Source organism: Neolamprologus multifasciatus, chromosome 7 (genome assembly GCF_963576455.1).
Source record: "Neolamprologus multifasciatus chromosome 7, fNeoMul1.2, whole genome shotgun sequence".
In the NCBI taxonomy this organism is placed as follows: Eukaryota; Metazoa; Chordata; class Actinopteri; order Cichliformes; family Cichlidae; genus Neolamprologus; species Neolamprologus multifasciatus.
Genome location: NC_140445.1, coordinates 5,627,338 through 5,641,325, shown reverse-complemented (window position 1 = coordinate 5,641,325; position 13,988 = coordinate 5,627,338). Strand labels below are relative to the sequence as shown.

The following is a 13,988-nucleotide window of genomic DNA, read 5'->3' as shown; positions in this document are numbered from 1 at the left end:
TTTAGCAAGTATACAAAACATTCAAGTTTCATTATATAATTTTTCAAGGGATCTTATGCGTTTTCACTCTTGTATGCTTTTCATACAAGTTTCATACAAGACAGATAAAAACTTTCTAAGATTTATATATATCTTTTCCATATGGGAACACCGCAAGCTTCCCTAATTTCCACTGGGAAAATGATATATTGAGAGTGATGATGGGTTCATTCAACCAATAAACACACAAAAATATAAGAAACTAATGTTTGGAAAGCTGTTACGATTTTCTATTAGATTTATTTATACTTTATAAGCCATTCATCCATCCTTTATACAGGAACAACAACCATGCAAATCGTTATCATGGTCAGCTCGTACTGACCTTATCTTTTCCTCTGAACAGTTTCCGCCAGATCCAGAGTTATTTCTTTGCATTAAATGGCTTTCTAAAATTATTACAAAAATCCACATAACCTGAAACCTGCAGTTTATATTTGCAGCTATCTCAGGTTGTTTAACTACTGTAGATTAAAGTGTGTAATGTTTTAAAAAAGGGGGTAAACTAAGATTCCATGTTAGCTATCCAGCTCTTTTGTTCACATTGACAGTGCTACAGGGCGATTCCGTGGTCATTCATGTTTGCATTTTGGCGCCATCGCCACTAGGGATGGGTATCGTTTAGGTTTTATCCGATACCGGTACCAAACTGGTACCGGTGCTTAAAGAATGGAGAACACAAAATTGGTCCAAAAACCTCTCATGTTCAGCTGTATTTTTGTAAAAAGATAACAATGTTAGCCTTTTCTGCAGCTATGGGGCATATATCACTCCTGGCTGGAAGCAGCTTAAACAATGGAAAAAACAAACTTTGTCCAAAAACCTCTCATGTTTAGCTGTTTTCCACTTTTTCTTTGGTCATTTTAGCCTTTTTGTCCAGGGTGAAGGGAGTATCTGCCATCAAACAAGAAGACAGCCGCATGTAGCTATGATGATGTTTGCTAGTTCACCTTACATGCATTAATGTAATAACGTGGTTAGCCACACGAACAAGGTTAAGCTGCTCACGCAGAGAAGAACGGCTGCTGCTGCATCATCATCCTCATCATTTCTGCTACACTGGCAGGGCTAGGGGCCAGGACTCTCCTCTTCGGGTTTTTGGGGGAGGTTGCTAAGTCAGCATCTGATTACAGGCACCACACCCACAGTAGATGTGCACGGTGTGAGGTCTCGCAGCAAGCTAATACAGCGCATTTCTCGGCTTTTAACAAAATGCTATGCGTCGCCAGGTGTTTCATCAGATTGGAGGTGTTACCGCCTTTGCACAGTATCAGCTTAAAGCACTTGTTGCAGGCTGCTGAGTTTGCATATTTTGCTGTGAAGTACAGCCAGTCTTTGACAGCTTTGCCTTGGGCATTTTTAATCTGTATCTCTGCTCTAAAAGAACGTACGTACCTGGGCCCGCCTTCTACGCTCTCAAAGGTAAAATGATTGGCTGGAATCCAAAGTGTATCACAGCTCAGGGAAGAAAAAAAAAAAAAAAAAAAAAAAAAAAAAAAATGTGCGCTGCTTTTCGGTCTGGTTACTACCGTTTATGATACCGATCAATCCCTAATCGCCACACACGTAGTTACAGTTGAACTGGTTATTCAGGTTTGCACTGTCAGACTAGGACGGGCGTGGGCAACATCCTCCTCTATCTCGGTGTTGCCTGAGGAGAAAGTGTAGCTCTACACTCTCCTATCCTAGTTTCCTTTCCTGTTATATAAAAAGGGCTAAATTATACTAAACTCCAAGCATCTGGTAAACATTACAGATCGCTTTACATGAGGCTCATTTCTAAACCAGATGGCTGGTTGCTTGAGAAAACAGCACATCACGACATGCAGCATAAACTGATTTACTACTTGAAAACTAGACACCAAGTCAAGGGCTACATTGACACCTTATTTTCACTGTCAGCTGGTGGAAAAATCCTGGTGGGCACAACGCTCACTGAACGCAAAGAGCCACTGCCACCAGCCTGAAGACTTAAACTGTCAGTGAATTCTGCTGCGATGCAGAGCAATAGCTCATACACAGCAGATGATTAAAAATATCAAACAAACAGTAACTCTGGACACTGATTGCATAACTTTTGCTAACACGGTACTGCAGCTGTTTGGGCTCTGGAGCTCATATGGACTGATGTGAGGAACAACTCCCCAGGTCCCACTGCTGTAGACACTCTGTGGATCCCTGGCCAGTGCTGCAGATGCACAGTTTGCTGCATCACATCTTGTGCCAAGTGCCAAGCTCCAGCTGTACATCTGTCTGATCCCTGCTGCAACTAGGACCAAGTTTCACTGTGCGAGCGCAGAACAGCACTCACACCAGAGAGATTATAAAAGATCTTTATTATAAATATCTATATTATAAAGACATATTTTAGTCTGATATAGCTTGTGGGTTATACTGGGCCTGAGACTGACCTTATTAAAAACATCACACAATGCCCATAATGTGACTAGGCTCCAAACTCAACTGAAAGGGGAGGGAAAGACTCCTGCTAGTTACTGCAGACATTGCATGTTCTCCCCATCCTTAACGGACAAGGCATTTAACATATGGACAAAGCTTGGAATAACATCAATGACTGCTCTTTTCACGGACAATATCTTTTCCTCATTTGAACAGCTGGTGAACAAGTTCAAGATCCCTCAATCACACTTTTTCAGGTATCTACAACTCAGGAATTTTGTTGCTTCTAATACCGACTGCTTTCCGTCCTGTCCACCTCCGTCCCTTTTGGATGATATTTTTGAATTTAAACCAAATGCCAAGCGGGTTATAAGCAGTGTTGGGACTAACGCGTTATTAAGTAACGCGTTACAGTAACTACGTTATTATTGTGGTAACGAGCACGGTAACTAGTTATTATGTCAAAATCAGGAACGCGTTAGTCGTTACTGGGATTTAGATAGGGTCGTTACTCGTTACTTCGTGTGGTGGCTATCGCGGAACTTCCACAGATTCAATAACATTAGCAAGTGCTGGAGGCCAGCAGGTGGAAGAGAAGGAAAAGAGACCCGAGGCGGCCGCCGGTCCAAGTGTGAACTGAACTTCAGGTAAGAAGTTATGACCTGCAGTCTATCTGGGTCAGATATAAACCAAGTTTAGGTGGAGTTTATTTTCGTTATTCTGACTTTTTCCGTACTGCGTACTAGCTAGCATGACGGAGTTTCTATACAGCTGGGTGGGTGCTATGATGTTAACGATGTTAAACTTATTTTGTTCATAAGTTATTAGAGTTGCCAACCGTCCCGTCTGGTATTAAGAGAAAATATTACGCATTTCTTATTGAGGTGAAAAGGAACAGTTTGTCCCGTAATTCGGCTACATTGAAAAAGGCACAAAGCTGGAGTTATTCTGTGTCTTTGCTGCACAGCTGCCTCTTCTTCTTTCATTCTCCCCCTCCCTCTCCCGTTTCTACTTCAATCATGAAAACTGATCAATGATCAGCTGATCGGCTCTCTTGTTTGTTTATCGCCCACTTTGCGCCAGAAAGAGGAAACCAGCCGATGTCGCGTTAAACAACAGCAGCACGTTTAAGCTTGATCAGCTGTTGTTAGAATTTATTTAATATTAATTCCTAGTATCAGCTGATGTTTGCTGGAGCCACAGCTGCAAAAAAGCTGCTGCTGCTGATGATGTCGGTTTGTTTATCTGGTGAGAGGGAAACATGAAACCAGGAGATGTCCTTACTGAATCATCAGAGCTGAACAGGTGATGGAGATACAGGTTTACCTTTTAGGTGACATAAATGAGTTGAAGGGAAGTTATGAACTGTTTCTGAGAGACAGATAACCCCAGGATCCTTTTTAGGTAGCTGACAGCTGGTAACTGTGCATGAGCGATCTAGCAAAGTTTTGCCAGGGGCGCCAGGTAGGGCATTAACAGGGAGAGGTGGGCACAAAGAAATACTTTTCTTTTTTATTCTCATTTAAAATGTCTAGCTTTTAAAAAATAATTATCTGAATCTTACAAAAAACGACTGATGCATATATACCATCAAAACAGTGTACATCACTGTCACAACAGCGTTTGTTTTCATTCAAAGGCTTTATGATTTTTCCTATAATGGCCGGTCTCTAGTCAAAATGCCCGGGCCGATTTTTTGTCCCAGTCCAGCTCTGTATGCAGCTCATCTGCAGTCTGGTGTTACCTACATCTTCCTATTTAGAAGGCAGAATTTCCGAGTTCTGAGTACAATCAAAGCACCACGACTGCAGTTTTTTGTGTTGGATGTAAAAGGCGCACATGATGCTGTGACGTAGGCTAGAATCATGGCAGCAGTCAATGACGGTCCAGGCGTGGGATTTCTCTTGTGGAAATATGCACATTATCTTTTCCTTTCTATTGGTAGGTGGCACAGTGCACTTGTAGCAAGTAAGCAAGCTAGAAGACTGGCAAAGTTATGGAAGCAGCACATTAACAAGAGAATTCTGAGTAAAACCAAAGTTACTTTCCCTAGTAACTAGTTACTTTGAAAGTAACGAGTAACTTGAAGTAACTGAGTTACTTTTGATAGAAGTAACTAGTAATGTAACTAAGTTACTATTTTAAAGTAACTTACCCAACACTGGTTATAAGTGATGTTTATGAGCTGTTAAGTAATTTTAGGCTGTCCACATTGCAATCACTTAAGGAACGATGGGGAAGTGATCTTGGCCAACGGATTGCAGATGAGACTTGGCATAAGAAAATCAATAGAATTTCTTCGTCATCTATTTGCCTTAAACATGTGGTGAATCAGTTCAAAGCGGTTCACCGTCTCCATTGGTCTAAAACTAGACTGAGCAAAATCAAGGATGGGTTTGACCCCACGTGACCGGTGCAAACGAGAGCCTGCTTCCCTATTTCACATGTTCTGGGCATGTCCAAAACTGGGTAGCTTTTGGAAAAGCATGTTTGAAACCATGTCCAACATATTTGGTGTTCCAATTGCACCCTGCCCGTTTATAGCTATTTTTGGGGTGACGCCTTGTGATGCCAGTCTTTCCAAATCACACTCTGATCTTCTGGCCTTTTGCACTCTTTTGGCCCGTAGAATGATATTATTGAAATGGAAAGAGCCACTTCCACCTGTATATGGGCAATGGGTTAAGGATGTCATGAACTATACTCAGCTGGAAAAGATCCGCTACACTGTAAAAGGTTCGGTTCGGAGGTTTTATGACACATGGCAACCTTTTCTTTCTTACTTTGAAAGATTAAGTCCCGATACTATCGCTTAATGTGCGTGTGAGTTTTTTTTGTTGTTGTTTTTTTATTTTATCTCTTCTTTCCTCTCTGGCTGGGGGGGGGGGGGGGGGGCACAACTTTTTGTTAATATTGCTGTAATTGTTGTTGGAAGCAATTCTTTGTTCAATAAAAAGACCTTGATCAAAAAAAAAAAGTATTGTTACTGCATCTGCAATCATTTCTATAGCATGGTATTGCTCTGACCCCAAGTGATAAGTGGAAAGCTGAAAGGGGCATTCACACCATGTAACGTCCATGAAATTCAGCAGCTTAAAGCAATAACAGGGAAAATAAGTTTTAATAACAGTAAAATAATACAAACAAACTAGGATATAGACATGCAAGAATAAGAAATTTATCCGTATACGTTATTAGTAGAGGTGGGAATCACCATACATCCCACGATACGATATTATTGCAATTTTTTAAAAATATTTTGCGATATTCAGATTCTGTACATAAAGGTAAACTTTATCAATATTCATTTTATCTAATATCAAAGTCTCGCACTCAGTCTTTCTCTCATTTCAGTTTTATTGTTGACAAACTGAACGGTTTGTATTACAGTCTAGTCCAACTTAACTGAATCAACCATCTGGTACAATTATAGCTATTCTGAACTATGAAATTTATGAACACTATGCAGCCCCTTCAGCAACTGAAGAATTTGAAAGTAAATTAAAACAAAATATAATTTTACATTAAATAAAAAAAGTTTTAAACTTAATTAAAATAAAACACGTATTAAATTAAAATAAGTAAACTGTCATGTTTATTGCTGCCATAAAAAGTTAAACACATTTGGACAGTGAAGGAATGTCAGGATTCTTGCTCAGAAAAAGGATCAACATGCTCTGAAGTCAGAGCACAAAAACCTTTTTTGTAACAAAATATCGATTTCTGTTGTCCCTGTATCGATACATTATTAGCAAACAAAATATCACCATACTACACAGTATCGATTTTTTCCCCCACCCCTAGTTATTAGTAAGGAAAACTGTACAGAATATTAAAAATGCCACATTGAAAGGCCCACTAACGGGACTAAATGACAACACTATCTTGACATGAACCGAGCTTGATTATCTATTGTAGTGACCAACTGTCAGGGTGAGGCAAGCGGGAGCACATTAAGTCAGAAATAGCATGAAATGGAGAAGCTGGGGAAATTTGCCAACGGGATACACAAAAAGGTCTCAGCTGAGCCATCAGCTGACGGAGGCTGACGTTAGAATCAGCTTATCAGGACTGTGTGAACTCCATGAACTTTCAGAACCATGGCTAAATTAAATTTTCGGTTTCAATATGGAAAATTGAAGCTGCTTTTATCTTATCTTCTATTCAGCAAACCCAAACATCAGGTGTAGTTTATTAAACCTTTAGTCTGCACTCTAGACTATTATTCTCCCACAGTCTCAAACTCTACGTAAGATTTTATTGATAAGGTTATCCGATCATTCCCATGATGAATCTTACGATACTGAAAACACAAGCAGAAGAGGCACCGTCGCTTTGTGTGCATTTCTGTCATTTATCTACTTTTAGGATCCGTCTTCTTTCTGAGCTGATCTGCAAGGTTCCAAATATGCAAGAGTGCTGTGTTTCTCAAAGGGTTCCCACACTTGCTGAGCAGTTTAACAATTTGCACATACTTCAGTTTACACATCAATATTAAGAAAAAAAATTAGATTGAACATGCTAAAGTTTCAAGGAAGAAAACCAAAACAAAAAACACCCACAAAAGCTGTCAATGCATGAGGTCATTTGGGGAGGAAGTTGGGCTCGAGAGGCTGGAGCGTGTGCACGACCCGAGGCTCACAATGTCCGTGACACACCTAAATCCACTGGCAGTAAAAGTGGATGACACAAATGTGAAGCTATTTGACCGGCCAGCTACTGTTGTCATCTTTCACTTGTTGCTGACAGTAGTTGGCTTACCCCACAAAGCTAAGTCTGCCTTTTGAAGAAAACGAGCACCAGAACGTCAAGTTATTTAAAATGGTCACAGAACAGCCAACTGCTCGCTTCCCACATCAGATTTCTTTTTTCCGTTTTGGAGAGGATCAAAGTATCAAGTATCTGCATCAAGTAAAGAACACATATCTGTGAGAGGATTATTTTGGATCAAAAGAGCAGAGGTAATGGGGACAACATAACTGCAGGTGTCCAGCAGAGCAAACTCTTCAAACTCACACTGCAGAGCAACTTCGACAACAGCAGTGTCACAGCTAAACTGAGGAGGACGTACATATGCTTAAACTGGATTATCATATAATTAAAGTGTGTGGAAAATGTATTACATAACACTAAGATGGGTCAAACCAGTGGCCAGAAAAACAAAGTACCAGCTAAAGAACAGAAGCCAACAGGATCAGTGTTCAATCATGCAAAGGTTATACAGGCCACAGAGTTTAGAAAGTCAGGAGGTGTGTCAGCCTACTCATCCTGGCATTTAAACTGCAAACATGCAAGACAATCATTCACATCACGCTGCTGTGTTATGGTGCTTTAATAACCAAGACTAGAACAACAAGCCAGCTGTATTAAACCCCCAGGTGCCTTCTGCAAGCATTTATTAATTCTGCTGTAGCTGTAGATTTGCCCCCTGTTTGTGTCTGTGTGCGAATAACCATCCTTCTAGTTTTGCTTGCTTTGTGTTTAGGGCCCTTGAAGGATCTGCAACATAAAAACTAAAGAGTGTTTAAGTGCCTGAAGCCAGTTGAGTTTGGCCACAAGACAGGAAGCGTGTGGCCTCCTTTAAAAACCACTGCTTAGGAGTCATACCAAAAAGGATACATGCACACAAGTCGGAGAAAAAAAAAAAGTAATGCACCAAAAATCGGGCTTGTAAAACAAAGTGATTTTACAAACCAGTAAATGTGGAATAGCCCACATTTAACTGTAAATGGTCAATGCAAAGCACCTCCTGAACGATGAACATAAATGACCATGCTGATCATTGAATCGATCACTAATGTAGTGCAATCTGCAGCTAGTTATTGCACTCACTGATTCACTACATGCCTAAATTATCATTCGAATTTAGCAGTATATCAAGGAGCCAGTTTTTGTATACATTTTGCATGGTAGCCGACAGTTTGTAGGATGGAGGGGAAAAAAATAAAAAGGGGTTATTAAAAATGTTTATGTCGAAGTCTGACCTTCAAAGCACTTTCAAACTCTAAAGTCAACCAGCACAGACTAACCACTCAAAGCAGCAGTTGGCAAACAAGTCGATTGTTGAGTGTGGTGGAGTGTAGCTTCACTTCCTCGTGAAACATAACCTGACAGCCGGTAAAACAGGTCATTGTTGTGTGGGGTTTTCTCACCAATGCTGGTGACGCCAACACTTTGAAGAGTTTCATATTACAAAGTAAGGTGACTGTTGTTTTGCTGCTATACAGATAAAATGTTCTATATGCCACATAAATATAAAACAATGATTCTTGTAAGTGGCTACTAATAGGTCCTGTCTGCTTGGGGGCATGCCTGCTACCGTCCACTGCAAGTAAAGGGCAAACCACACGGGCCGAGGGACTGCTCAGTGATCACCTGCCAGTGGTTGTCTCAGTTTCTGGTTTGCTTTGCACTTTCGTAAGTGTTTTCAGAAGAGTCAGAATCAACAATCACAAGGTTTATGGTGCTCTTTGTGAGCGATTCCACCTAGCATTAGACACATACCTCCAGCAACCACTCCCCAAGCGGTTGAGGAGTAGTTGAGGTGTAATTTTACAGTCACTTTTTGGCATCCAACCTGTTGGTTTCTCAAAAATAAAGACGCAAATCCCCATCCACTATACTAAAACTGTCATTTATTTATTTTAATTTTATTTCTTTTTTTTAGTTCACCCAACTCTATTGAAAAAACAATATCAAAGTAGCAGTATAGATTGATAGACCAAAAAAATACCAGCATGTGCTTGCTTATAAATGGTATTTATAAGAATAAAAACCCCACCAGAGCCTACCTGGAAGCACTGCATGCCTCTTTTGGCCAATATATCCAGGGTTGGAGGAGGACAAACTCTTTTGGCTAATAGCAAGAATTGCTGTGAAGCTGCTTCACAGGCAGGAATCTAGTAATGCTCGTGTTTCCTTGTGTTGCCTGGTCTATGATTATAGAGATGAGATAATTGAGAAAAACAAACAAGATGTGATTGCGAAGAAAAACGGGAGTGCAGGGGAGAGAGGGGAGGCATGTCTCTTAGCCTGACCAAAAAACAACAACAACAAAAAAGGATCATGCATGCATTAACCCCTTTAAAGTTGCAGAGAAAGTGTGCACATCACAGGAAAAAGAAAAAGGAAAAAAGACCCTGGAACAAAAGACTAAAAGCTTTCTCTCCCCGAACATATCTAGCATCCCCACATACAGCTGCCCTTGAAAACTCATCAGCCTACACTGAAATACTCCCTCAAATCTTGTGTCTCCATGTGAATGAACAGAAAGCTCTGTCCCTAGCTGTAGCCTTGCAGGGCCTGCTAAGGCGTTTGATCAAGTGTTTGTGAAAGAGCTACTGAAGCCTACAGGCAGGCAGGCAGACAGCAAGTTGATCCCTGATGCTTCACTCTAAATAATTGATCAAATGCATTATAATGCCCCAACTGGGCACCTGTGGCTGAGGTTTAATTGTTTACAGACGGAGGAAGTCTAAGCTTTTGACAAATGCTCTCAGAGGAACAATCCACACCTGACTGATGTGAAACCCCACCTAATACCAAACAAGTGGCAGAGTGATAGATCTTTGAATTAAATGATAAAGCGTTACAGACACTGAAATGTATATATTCACACCACTAATCTAACCAAATTCAAAGATATTAGAGATGATAATAATAAAAATGTCATGATATGAAATGGTAATTCACTTTGTTCATGCTTGAATTATAAAAAAAGAATCCTTAAAGATCCTTACTTTAAATTTAATGAGAAAATCCTTTAGTGTTGCGATGGGTAGCTAACAAATAAACGCTATAGTTTAATACGTTTCACACGTTCGATCGTGCTTTTATTGAAAGTGTGTTGACTGTATTATCTTTGGGTTTGTAACAGCCTCTGAGGCACAGAAAAAGGCAATTAAAAAGATGGTAACAATAGCTGGTAGGTTGTTGGGAATTGGATTACCAAGCTTAAAAAGCATTTATAAAGCAGCAAGGCAAATAATATTGTGAGTGATGGGAGGCTTAATCCTCAGGCCATCAAATTTCTTAACAAATAAAACACGTAATTTGTCCAATTGGGTCTGGTTACAATTATCCATGCGATGCAATGAGAGTCAAAGTATTTGTATATTGTGTGCTTTCTGTCTTATGTTGATGTGATGCAATCAGATATCCAGACGAGGACAGATCTACCTACATTACACTGGGCTTAAGTTATTAAGTTTTGCTTTAGGATGCTGTAATGCAAGTCTGTGGCAACTACAAAACTTAACTGGTACAAAGAGAAGAAAACACTTCGCTCCCGTTTAAGCTCAGCTGCACTGGTAAAGTGAAAAATTGTGTTTTCACAGCTCTCTGTGCATCAGACTGTATAGCACTTATATTACAAGTCTGTTAACTTTATATTATGACTAAAGATCACTGAGGTAATCACCCAAAGAGTCCTTTGTGTGTCTTCTCTCTTATTCTCCATTTGTGGAATTTTTCATACATTTGTTCTCCTTTTGTAATATTAACATTTTCTTTGTAATTTATTCATTTAATTCTGATTAGAGATTCTCTTTTTCCATTTCAGTTACACTTGATTTCCCTGTAACGGTTCTATTTACCACATTTTATGTAGATTTTGCGGTTCAATTTTGTTTCACACGCTTAAACGTTAATACATTTGTTTCAAACGGGCAAATGTATTTGTTTCAAGCTCTCATTTTTGAATGTGCTAAATAAAATTTAGAGTAATACATTTAAATTAATTCAATTGAATTAATTTAAATGTAACACCAAATAACAGCAAGAGTTGCCTCAAGGCACTTTATATTGTAAGGTAGTTCCAACAATAATACAGAGAAAACTCCAACCATCACAGGATCACCTATGAGCAAGCACTTGGCAACAGGGGGAAGGAAGAATTCCCCTTTAACAGGAAGAAACCTCCAGCAGAACCAGGCTCAGGGGGTGGGGCATCTATTGTGACTGGTTAGTGGTGAGGGGAGGAAGACAGAACAAAAGTCACACTATAGAAGAGAGCCAGAGAATAATAACTAATGATTAAATGCAGTGTATAAACACTGTGAGCAAAAAGATGCAAATTAAAGAAAAGTGCATCATGGGAAGCCCCCAGAGGCCTAAGCCTTCTGCAGCTTATCTAAGGGATGGTCATCTGATCCAGCCCTATGATCTTTATCAAAAAAGGAAAGTTATAAGGCTAATCTTAAAAACAGAGAGGGTTTCTGAATGGCCTGAAAGCTGATGCTCCCTCTTCTTTAAAGTAGTAATGAGTGAAGACTTAAGTAGGATGCTTCCCCACACTAAAGACAGAATCATAAACTGATGCAAAAAGCACCAAAACAAACACGCATCTCATGCGCAAAACATCTTCGGTGAGGACCCCCCCCCCCCCCATTCCCCGGAGTCTCCAGGCTTAAGCGAAACCTGGACACATGCAATTCATAGCCTGGTGTTTGCAGAAGACAACTTGTGAAATCTCAAAAACAATATCTCAGGCCAGTGTGACGACAACTGTAATCCTGTGCGTACATTTTTAAAGCCCTTTACAACATCTTGAAAGCACAAGTTTAACGGCCGCAGATCCAGTCTTCCGATTAGTTAACTGGTTTATGCATTTGCATTTCTGACTGCATGTTTTTACACTTGAAGATGGACAACTGGGGTTAACATCGTTTTATTACATGGACAACATTTCTGGTGCTCCTTGGCAGTGCATTTTTCCTTAGCTAGCCAACAAATGAGCAACCACAAACAAACAAAAAGAGGATAGCTGACTGTCCCTTTTGAAAAAGAGAAGTAAAACAAAGGCAAGTAAAGATTTGGCAGAAGTTCGTTTGCTAACAAACGTACTTGATTTTATGATGTTGCACAAGTTATCTTGCAAGAGGGTGAGATTGCAGAGAAGCTGAATGAAGCTTTTTGATTGTGTAGTAGCATCAACATCTCCAACTGACACCATCATGGTCCAGTTTTTAAATGAAGATTTTACTAAATGTGCTTATTTGCAACTTTCAGTGATTTAAACCGAACACAGATGTTGCCTTGTCATTCTGTTGCTGCTAGGCAGGTTTTTTTTTAAGACTATGTTCGTAGAGGTAGTGCAACTGGGGGGGGGAAAATCATGAATCACTCACTGTCTGGGGAAGCCAACAAGCATGCGTTGACTTCAAGTCCTGCAGGTGCAAATGCCAAAAACATGCTTATTCCAGTCTGAATCAACTTCCTGTCTGTAATTGTTGACAAAGCACGGCCATCTATGTACTTGTATTGCAGGTTAACTTAGTTTGAAACAAAGTATGCCAACTGAGTGGGAACAGAGCCAAATCCTAGAGCACTTAAACATCTTACACATGTGCGTGTGTTAATTATTGAGAAACAAACCTCTTCTGAAAGTTTATATTTGTAGGAGACCACAGAAACATCTCTGAGGGGAAAAAATTCAATAAACCCTCTGATGATTGCAACAATTCCATTTTCTTTCAGTCAGCATGTCACCATAATCATCGTGATGAAGTAATTCTTTGAGATTTTACCTAAACCAGTGTGTGTAATTAGAAAAAGCGTGAAAGAGGAGGAGGGAATAAAAAAAAAGCCAGACTCCATTAGGTAGAGTGAGCAGTGAAGCCCGTGATTCTCATTACACACAGCTGCCTCAAATCATTATCACGGTCACCACTCACTCTCCATTTGCACAGTAGGCGACGATTAAACCGACCACGCAGACTAATGTTTGGCTGTGACTGCCTTTAATGTGATTAGTAGCAGATTCTGCGAGGAAATTTAGAAGGTGTGCGCCTCAGCTAGAGCCTCGCCACAAATTAAGAGTCTCCTGTGCTGCTGAAGTAGTTCCCCCTTCCTCGTTTAAGTAGAAAAAACGAGGAAGAGTGGCCACCCCACAAGAAATGCTGCAAGAGTTTCGCGGTGGCTGGCTGACACGTTTGTGCGCGATGTGAGAGAAATGCCAGCAGAGTCGCAGCTGGTCCTCATATCTGCGTAATTTGTTGGGAGTCGCGCTACAGAAGCCTCGAGCCACCCCTCCCTTCTCCGTGTCGCATCTCTGCCTACACGTTGACAGCCTGTCGCACGGGCACTTGAAGCTCTGAAACCCCGCTTACAGTTACAGGAGCACGAGCACACACATGCATACACGGGCAGAGACGCACACAGGGGCGCGCGCGTGTCTGCACAAGGCGATTTGAAGCGTGTACGTACCAGAAATGTCGGCGCTTTTCCTCCCGGCGTGAAAACTTAGGAGAGAGTGGTGAAGTGAGGCGGGAAGCGAAAAGTAGCGAGTACCGCTACGAAAGACTGAGTGGAGCCCCAGCAGGAAGCCAGCGGAATAAATGAACCCCGTGACGTCAGGGACAGCGGTCTCGCGCACAGATAGGAAGAAGATGAGGTCTCACTCCTACCTGTTTCACCTACTCGACCTACGGAGACACGAAAAGACTTTCGACTGAGACTTTTCTCCTAATTATGACTTACTATCGTTTAATTATGAGACAGAGGTCATTATTACCTAAGGCAAAACCTGCAAGGCTTTCTAAGCCTTAAAT

General features: G+C 40.7%; 1 protein-coding gene across 2 annotated transcripts in view; it reads right to left on the bottom strand.

The window, feature by feature from the left end:
• Nucleotides 1–13,775, bottom strand: part of far1 (fatty acyl CoA reductase 1) — a 35,153-nt gene extending 21,378 nt beyond the window's left edge. For both annotated transcript variants that reach the window (XM_085169177.1, XM_085169175.1), the window contains exon 1: nt 13,645–13,775. The gene's annotated coding sequence lies outside the window, so the exon portion shown is untranslated. The remainder of the gene's footprint in view (nt 1–13,644) is intronic.
• Between the last annotated feature and the right edge of the window lie 213 nt (nt 13,776–13,988).